This window comes from Silene latifolia, chromosome X, assembly GCF_048544455.1.
Source record: "Silene latifolia isolate original U9 population chromosome X, ASM4854445v1, whole genome shotgun sequence".
Lineage (NCBI taxonomy): Eukaryota > Viridiplantae > Streptophyta > Magnoliopsida > Caryophyllales > Caryophyllaceae > Silene > Silene latifolia.
In genome coordinates this window covers 88,913,109-88,922,708 of record NC_133537.1, presented here as the reverse complement: position 1 = coordinate 88,922,708, position 9,600 = coordinate 88,913,109, and the positions used below count along the sequence as shown (strand labels likewise).

Genomic DNA, 9,600 nt, shown 5'->3' with positions numbered 1-9,600 from the left:
TAAGGTGAACTAGTTTGTGCCCATTTTACCACAAAATCAATGTAAGAAAATTGTTTTTGCTTGAACTTTCATTTTTATGCTTTTATATTAGCATGCATGTTACATAGATCACCTAAATGATAAATTATGAGATAATTTAATTTTTATTAGAGAGTCTAATATGGATCTATGATCTTTCAAGTGGTATCAGAGCTTAGGCTTGTAATTTGCATGTTGATTTTAAGCATTTTAGTGAATTATGAGATAATTTATAAAAACTCAAAAAATTGTGTTAGAAGAGGTTTTAGCACTAAATTTTTGGGACATGCATACCTACTGATCTTAAAAGGTTTTTGGTTAAGTTTGGTGATTTTTGAAGTTATTTTGCTATTTTTAATGATTTTGGGTAGAAAACCGAGTCAAAATGCCGTATTTTAGTTAAACATTGACTAAAAAAGGTTAAACATTGACTCGGTGCATGGATTATTTATGGTATTTCATGCATGTTTTCTAATGATTGTATGCAAAAGGTTGAAGGTTGGTTCGAATTTTTTGCATGTTTATTAATTTTATGAGATAAAAGTCGATAAAAGTTAAATTAATTAATCATAATTTCGAAACATTTGATTCTGCCCATGATAAATTTATGTACATTTAAAAATATTATTTAAATGTTAAAAGTGAATTTTAATTCGTATTTTCACCTTTTTTTTATGTTTATTTGTTTTAGTGGTTAAAAACCGATAAATATCGATCTTTTTCTTCATAAAATTTATCCGGAATTTTTGGGCAATTTTTCTGACATTTTGGTATTCTTGGGAGTGTTCCAGAATGCTAAAAACTTTTGTTTCAATTTTTTTGGTAATGTTTCAATTATTTTGGATGTTTACTTAAATATTATGATTTTACCGATTAAATTAGCAAAATATCACCAAATCAAACTAATTAATTATCATAAAAATAGTGAGGACTAATTTTGAGGTTTAAAACAGTTTGGACAATTAGTTTGGACTTAAATGAGATTTAAGAGTTGATTATTGATTTTTACATGTTAAAAATCGATTGAATCCACAAAAACCGAGTTCGATACCAACGAATGATAGATAGGGCGATTTTGGCATCATTTTACAGCATTTTAAGCATATTTATTGAAGTTGAATGAATGATTGTCATTTATTTAAAGTATTTATCTTGTTGTACATAGTATGACCTAGTTAATTTTAATCGTTATTACCCGAAAGGAATGGGAATATCGATTTGTTTGTAATTAAATACGATCTCATATCGTCGGTTTGTAATTAATTAATAGTTTTATTTATTTTATTAATTAATGTATGATAGGAATAGCTATGTAATTCATTTGTAATAGTTATTTTTACCGGCGTTTCCAAAAGACGGATTACATCGAGACGGAGTCTATTTTTGGAAGGTGTTCCAAATCCCACAAGGAAGAGCCACTTTTGGAATGAAGAGGCAAGGGACCAAGGAGTTGGTTTCCGAAATGTAATAGACTAGTTTTTATTAACTAGGAGGCCATACTAGGATTTATTCATATGCTTACATGTTTGCTTGTTTTATTTTCGCGCATGCCAAAATCGCCATTCACATGCATTTTATTTTTCGCGGTTGTCAATTCACGTCATTTACATTCACCGAATTAATTCACTTATAAGGAATTTATGACTAAATTGACAAGATCTCTCACATAACTAAAATTGAGATTAGCCTTACCAATTAGTAACACCTATGAATCTCTTGTTCATTAGAGCCACGCTCGCCCAAGCGGGGTGTTCTCTTTTTACCTTGGGTAAGTAGGGTGGTAAACGGTTATCACACGCTAAAATTGGTTGGACTCAAAGGGATATAAGACGGTCTTGTGTTCCGGGGCTAGTAGATGGATTTAAGGAAATTCGTCGACCAAGAGTTCTAGAGGTAGAATTAGTCAACGTGACTTACCGAATTTACAAAATTATGGGATGTTTCGCCCAAGCGATGCTCATTTTGTTTAATATTTGGATCTTGGAATCATTTATATAATTTAGTGGGAGATCATTATATAAATGCTAAAACTTGCTAAACATGTTTTTACAAGTAATTTTTAAAACAATGAATGTTAATTTTTCCTTTTTGTTGTAGCATTTTAATTCGCAATGGCAACTTCATCAACTCCATCGACTACTTCACTAGGCAAATATTCATGGCTAAGGTCCGTAATGGACAAATGTATCTTAAAATATGACGGTAGTAACTTTCTTGAATAGGAATCCAACATCAAAAGTGTCGCGTTGTCCGACAATGTGCTCACTTACTTGACCGATGCTCCTCCTATCGAGCCCGGTGCAAGGGCTTCATCGGTGGTGCGGACCGCCTATGATGACCATGTGAGGATGTCGAATTATATCAAGAATGTGTTGATATGGTCGATGTTTCCAAAGCTCAAGCTATCATGCATTTCTTTAAATGCGTACGAGATATTCACTCGTATGATCACTATGTTTTCACAAACACCTAAAGTCCGTCAATACAATGCGGCGGCACGCTTCTTTGAAGCTAAGCTTGATAGGGGCCAAAAGGTTGGTCCCCATGTACTCAAAATGGTCGAATATGTTAACATCCTAGAGCGTCTAGGGTGTAAGATTCCTAAGACTCTTGTGGTGGATCGTATCCTCCACTCACTCCCCACCAAGTTTGCCCACTTTAAGGTAAACTACAACATGAATGTCATGGATAAGAGTTACCATGAAATTCATGCACTCCTCACCCAAGCGGAGAGGGATATGGAAGCTAGTGGGAGTGAAAAAGGAGATGTTTTAACCATGAAGTTAAAGAACATGTCCCTTGGAGTCAAGAAAGGAAAAGGGAAGGAAAAGTCCCAATTCAAGAAATCGTCAAAGAAAAATGACAAGGGAAATGGGAAAGCCGTTGAGAATGGCAATCCCAAGGCAAAAAGTGTCAAGTTCTCCAAGGCCGAATGTTTCCATTGTAATGGGAAGGGGCATTATAGGAGGAGTTGTCCCAAATACTTGGAGTATCTCAAGAAAGGGCGTGTGACGCCCATTAGTATGATTTCCTCTCTCTATGTGATAGACGTTAATTATGCTTGTACTTCCACTTGGGTACTTGATACCGGATGTGGCTCTCACCTTTGTAATCATTTGTAGGGTTTAAGGGACGTGCAAGCACTAGCAAAAGGTGATGTGGATCTCCGCATGGGCAATGGAGCTAGAGTAGCCGCCGTTTACGTGGGGACCTATGTGCTCACTTTAGCTAGTGGTTTAGAGCTGTATTTAAATAAGTGTTATTTTGTACCAACTTTAACTAAGAACATCATCTCCATTTCCGCGTTAGACGCGGAAGGCTTTTGTTTTATGATTAAGGACAAGTGTTGTACTTTTTCTTTTAATGATGTGGTTTATGGCAAGGCCATTTCAATTGGAGGAATTTATGTTTTAAATGATGTTAATGACGTTTATCATGTGGAAACTAAAAATCTCAAAACGAGTGATCCAAACGAATCCTACCTTTGGCATTGTCGTTTAGGCCACATAAACGAAAGACGCATTAAGAGACTTGCTTCATCAAAAGTGCTCAAACCATTTGGTTTCGAATCTTATGGTACATGCGAGTCTTGCCTTCTAGGCAAGATGACTCGTGCACCTTTTGCGGGAAAAGGGACACGAGCTAGTGAGGTTTTGGCTCTCATACATACGGATGTGTGTGGACCATTAACCATCACCGCTACAGGAGGTTTTCACTACTTCATTACTTTTACTGATGTCTTAAGTAGATATGGGTATGTCTATTTAATGAAGAACAAGAGTGAAGCCTTTGACAAGTTCAAAGAGTTCCAAAATGAAGTAGAGAACCAATTGGATAAAAAGATAAAGACCCTACGGTCCGACCGTGGTGGTAAGTATTTAAATATTGAATTTGATTCACACCTAAAAGATTGTGGTATAGTATCACAATGGACTCCTCCTGGCACACCGCAATTAAATGGTGTGGCCGAAAGGAGAAACCGAACTTTACTAGATATGGTTCGGTCCATGATGAGTCTAACTGAGCTTCCTAGTTCATTTTGGGGTTTTTCCCTCTTGTCTGCAGTATTTTCACTAAATCGAAGCCCGACTAAAGCGGCCGATAAGACTCCATATGAGATATGGATAGGGAAAGTCCCTCAGTTGTCATTCATGCGTATTTGGGGTTACGAAGCGTACGTTAAGATCAAGTCTGACAATAAGCTTGCACCCAGGTCTGACAAATGTCTTTTTGTAGGATATCCAAGGGAAACACGTGGCTATTACTTCTACAATAAACACGAGAACAAAGTGTTTGTGGCTCGTGATGCTGTCTTCCTAGAAAAGGAGTTTATTTCTAGGAGACAGAGTGGGAGAAAGTTTGAACTTGAAGAAGTTCGAGAGCCACAAACCGAGAATGAGGTAGAGGAGAACGTGGAGGATAACATTCCCTCTTCCTCTGAAACGGTAATTGTTCCCAGAAAGTCAAGTAGGATTTCTAATCCACCTAATCGCTACCTTGGTAACATCGAAGAGGATGGTGTTTTGTTACTTTTTGAAAGTGATGAACCCACTACCTACAAATCGGCCATGTCTAGTCCCGACTCCTCGCTTTGGCTAGAAGCCATGCGGTCCGAAATGGATTCCATGTACGAGAACCAAGTATGGGACTTGGTGGATTTACCTAAGGGAGTGCGACCTCTTCAGTGTAAATGGATATATAAAATTAAGCTCGACGTGGATAAACATGTGGATGTTTACAAAGCTAGATTGGTGGCAAAAGGTTTCACCCAAGTTCATGGTTTACACTATGATGAAACCTTTGCTCCTGTCGCTATGCTTCGGTCCATTAGGATAATCTTAGCGGTTGCCGCATTTCATGATTATGAGATTTGGCAAATGGATGTCGAAACCACCTTCTTGAATGGGATTCTAGAAGAAGAGGTGTACATGATACAACCTAAAGGTTTTGTGGATACATCTAACCCTAAGAAGGTGTGTAAGCTCAAAAAGTCCATCTATGGTCTTAAGCAAGCATCTAGGAGTTGGAATCATCGCTTTGATCATGTTATTAAACAATACGGTTTCACTAGAAGTGTGGAAGAACCGTGTTTATATATGAAGTTTAGTGGAAGTAAGGTCGCATTCCTTGTCCTATATATGGATGGCATATTGCTCATTGGGAATGATGTTCCATCACTCACTTCCGTTAAGGAGTGGCTAGGGAAACACTTCCAAATGAAGGACTTGGGAGAGGCACACAGAATCTTGGGTATCCGGATCTATAGGGATAGGTCCAAGAGGATACTAGCATTGAGTCAAGAAGCTTATATTGACAAATTTCTTGACCGGTTCAATATGAAAGACTCCAATAGAGGATTTCTACCTATGGGCCAAGGGATTACTTTGAGCAAGTCACAATCTCCCTCCACCCCTAAGGAAATTGAACACATGAAGACCATCCCTTATGCTTCCGCTGTTGGGTCTATCATGTATGCTATGATTCGCACTCGTCCCGACGTTGCGTATGCCTTGAGCAGGACAAGTCGTTATCAAGCCAAGCCCGGTGAGATTCACTGGATAGCCGTAAAGAACATCCTTAAGTACTTGAGAAGGACTAAGGATTCGTTCTTAGTGTTTGGAGGAGAAACTGAGTTGCGTGTAAGAGGTTACACGGACGCAAGTTTCCAAACCGATCGGGATGACATGAAATCCTAATTCAGCTATGTGTTTATGCTAAATGGAGGATCTTTTTGCTGGAAGAGCTTCAAGCAAAGCGTTACTGCGGATTCTACAACAGAGGCTGAGTACCTTGCAGCGTCTGAGGCTGCGAAGGAAGCTGTTTGGATTAGGCAATTCATGCAGGGACTAGGAGTAGTCCATTCCGCCAAAGATCCTATCACTCTATATTGTGATAACAGTTGAGCTTTTTTTTAAGCCAAAGAGCCTAAGTCTAGTAACAAATCTAGACACATTGAAAGAAAATACCATGTAATTAGAGATTATGTGGAAAGGAAGGAAATTGACATTTGTAAGGTTGGGACAGATGATAATATTGCTGATCCTTTAACCAAGCCTTTATCAAAGGCTAAGCATGATGGTCATGTCGTCACTATGGGATTGAGACGAGTACCAGATTTTCTTTAGATTATGGATATGTAATAATTGGATAGTGTATCTTTTATTATATATATGATAATCACATTCATTGTTTTCGCATTCATTCTTTTATAAATCTTTTATTTAGTGTGACTAAATTTTTAATACCTTGTTTATCTGAATAAGTTGTGGAGACAATGTTGAACACTATTCAAGTGAATAAGATGAACATTGTATTTTGTCCCTAGTCACTTAATGAGGTGACGTCTCGGGGTGACTAGATTGTAAGTCGATTGATGGTTGTTCAACACCATAAGGTCATACGTGATGACTGGTCGATTACATAGGCAGAGTGTGTGAGACTTTCCCGGACAGTGACCATTTAGAGACTCCCTAAGTTCTATTATAGACGCCTGGTCGTGGCGGGGATCTCTAAGATGTTCTAATGAGTCGATTCTTTTGACTGAAAACTATTATCTGAGCAAGTGCAGTTTTCGAGTGACTTTGGTTTTTGTCCTAGGTCGTGCCGTGAAAGGAGGCCAAAAGGGCATTTACTAGGTCATGGTGAGCTGTATTGTGCAATAGGATAGATAGGGCATACAGGAATTGTCCACCCACGTTGGGTAACTATATCTCAAGGCCACTCGAGGAGTTAATGACTACAAATGCGTGGCCACACTCGGAAGTAATCTGTGAGAGATTTTTCCGATAAGGTAGTCACACTCCCGATCGAGAAAACCACTCGCGATATGTTCGTGTGCAAGTGCGGCCTGAAAGACACCTTGCATTGAGTGGGAGATTAAAACGGACAAGAGAAGTGGTAGCGCACACCTTGTGTCGGACAAGTGGGAGATTGTTGGAGTTAGTGTCCTCCACAATAGTGCGTTTACATAATAAATCTCATTAATGGAATATCATCAGATATTTAATTATTTGATCCTCGTCAGTTAATTAACGTACATCGATAACGGTTGGCTGACTAGAGTTTGACGTTATTGTCGTGAGACGGCGGTGATCAACTGACCCCTTTCGGTCACACCTATAGGAACGAACCCCAATAGACAACTAATTAATTGTATGAGATACAATTTATTTAGTCGCTTGATTTGTAGACTAAAAGGTTAGTCAATTACCTTAAGAGAGAATTCGAGTTGCGAACTCGAGGAACGACAGTTATTATTTAATTATGTGATAATTGAATAATAAATTTTGGGAGACGGGTTTTAGTTAATTAATTTTTAATTCACTAAAATTGTACTAATTGATTAATGTGATTAATATTAGTACCTAAGTAATATGTGTAGTGGTACACGTATATTTACGTAGTGATTTGGACGAATTAATTATGGAAGTATTTAAACATGAAACGATGTTTAAAATAAAATTACACGTATTTGTGGGACAAATATAAGAACCAACATGGACCCGTAAATGGGCAAGTGGACCGTGTAAAATAGAGTAGTGGATGATTAGTAACATAATCATTTCACCTTACCTTATATACTACCATAAGTTATCTTATATAAGATTTTGCATGTGATGTAAGATTAAATAATATAACACAATTTGTCCACTACCATACTCCATCCCACCCGCCACTTTTCCGTTCCTTATACTCCATCCTTTGTTCATTTCTACACTACATCATTTTGTATGTTTTGCATGTGAACATAAATCATTCATCTCTCTAAAAATAATTACACATCTTTACTAAGATTGTTAGTAAATAAATTTTATTACTAAGACTTGTTAGTAATATTACAAATAATATCAAGGGTATAATAATAATAAGTTCTGGTTAAATACTTGTTATTAATTTTGGGTAAGTTCTTGGGTGCATCTTGAAGGAGATCTTCTCTTTGAAGATTAGTAAGGAGGATCATCCATTTGGTATAAGCTCAAGAACAAACTAGTAAGGTGAACTAGTTTGTGCCCATTTTACTACAAAATCAATGTAAGGAAATTATTATTCCTTGAACTTTCATTTTTTATGCTTTTATATTAGCATGCATGTTACATAGATCACCTAAATGATAAATTATGAGATAATTTAATTTTTATTAGAGAGTCTAATATGGATCTATGATCTTTCATAATACCCGTCCCTTAGGATCCGACCTTTACTTATTACCTCTTTACTAAGAGTAGAGTAGTTTGTGAAGTTATAAATATTGTTTTGGTCAAGGTGACTTTTGACGACGAGTAACAAAACCGGCGAACCAAAAATGGCGCCGTTGCCGGGGACGGTGTTAACTTGATTTGATTTTCTTTAAATTGTTTTTAGTTGTGTCTTTCTTTACCTTGGGGAACTTAAACTCCTCAAGGTTTGTTCTAATTGTTTTCGAGTTGTTTGATATTTTGCATGTCTAGGTGATTACAAGGTAACGTGTTACCCATTGATCTTGAAATTGAAAGAACTTTGACCAACAATAGAAGACTTGCTAGAAATACTTTGAGAGGTATTGGTGAGATTGTGGACATTCAACCAAATAATATTGAGTTCATCAACCCTTTTGTAAGAGAAGGAGAGGATAACCCAACACAAAACCAACCACAAAATCAACCCACAATCCCTAAATTTTCATCACATTCCGTACCAACCGAGAAGAACCTACCAAATGGTACTCCTACCCCACAACATGTAACCGGTAATTTCATTGCAAAATCCGCATTTATACAACTAGTTGAGAGAAGTCAATTTGGGAGGATGCCTTGTGAAGACCCTCATTCTCATATGGAGATTTTTTGTGACTATTGTGATGTGATTTCTCAAACCGGAGTTACTCAAGACAAAATTCGATGGGTCTTATTTCCTTTTTATTTGATTGGTTCCGCGAAATAATGGTTGAAGAGCCTAGATAAGGCTACTCTTGGTATTGACTCTTGGAAGAAATTGGCACTTTCTTTCTACAAGAAATTCTATCCTCCGGAGAAGACTAACATGTTGAGAGCCCAAATCACCGGGTTCAAACAAAGGGATGAGGAATCTTTGTATGAAGCATGGGAGAGATTCAAGGATACTTGTTGATCTTGTCTACACCATGGACTTAGCGACTGGTTCCTTGTACAACAATTTTGAAATGGTCTATAAGAAGACTCCCGAAACATTCTCAATATGGGGTCAAATTGTATGTTTACCGAAGTTGATGACAATCAAACATGGAACAAGATTGAAGAAATGGCAGTCCATAACTCACAATATAGTAGACCTCGGAAGGCTAATAAAGGAGGAAAGCATGAGGTTGACTCTATTACCCAATTGGGTGCTCAACTTAGTGCTCACATCTACACCATTAATTTGAAGTTTGAGAAGGCTATGGCTAAACTTGAAGAGGCCTCCAAATCACCCAAGCAACATGTTAATGCTATGGCAGCATCATCATCAATTCCAAGTGGAGTATGTGAGAGTTGTGGAACTTTAGGACATGACCAAAGTACAAGTGAACAAGTGAATACTTTCCAAGCATACAAAAGTGGCACCCCTTATTCCAACTATTACAATGAA

The 9,600-nt window shown here is 37.4% G+C and overlaps 1 non-coding gene across 1 annotated transcript; it reads right to left on the bottom strand.

The window, feature by feature from the left end:
- Positions 1–9,036: 9,036 nt before the first annotated feature.
- LOC141625060 (small nucleolar RNA R71) lies at positions 9,037–9,143 on the bottom strand. The gene has a single exon (XR_012534859.1). It is a non-coding gene; the product is annotated as a small nucleolar RNA R71 (small nucleolar RNA).
- Positions 9,144–9,600: the final 457 nt, after the last annotated feature.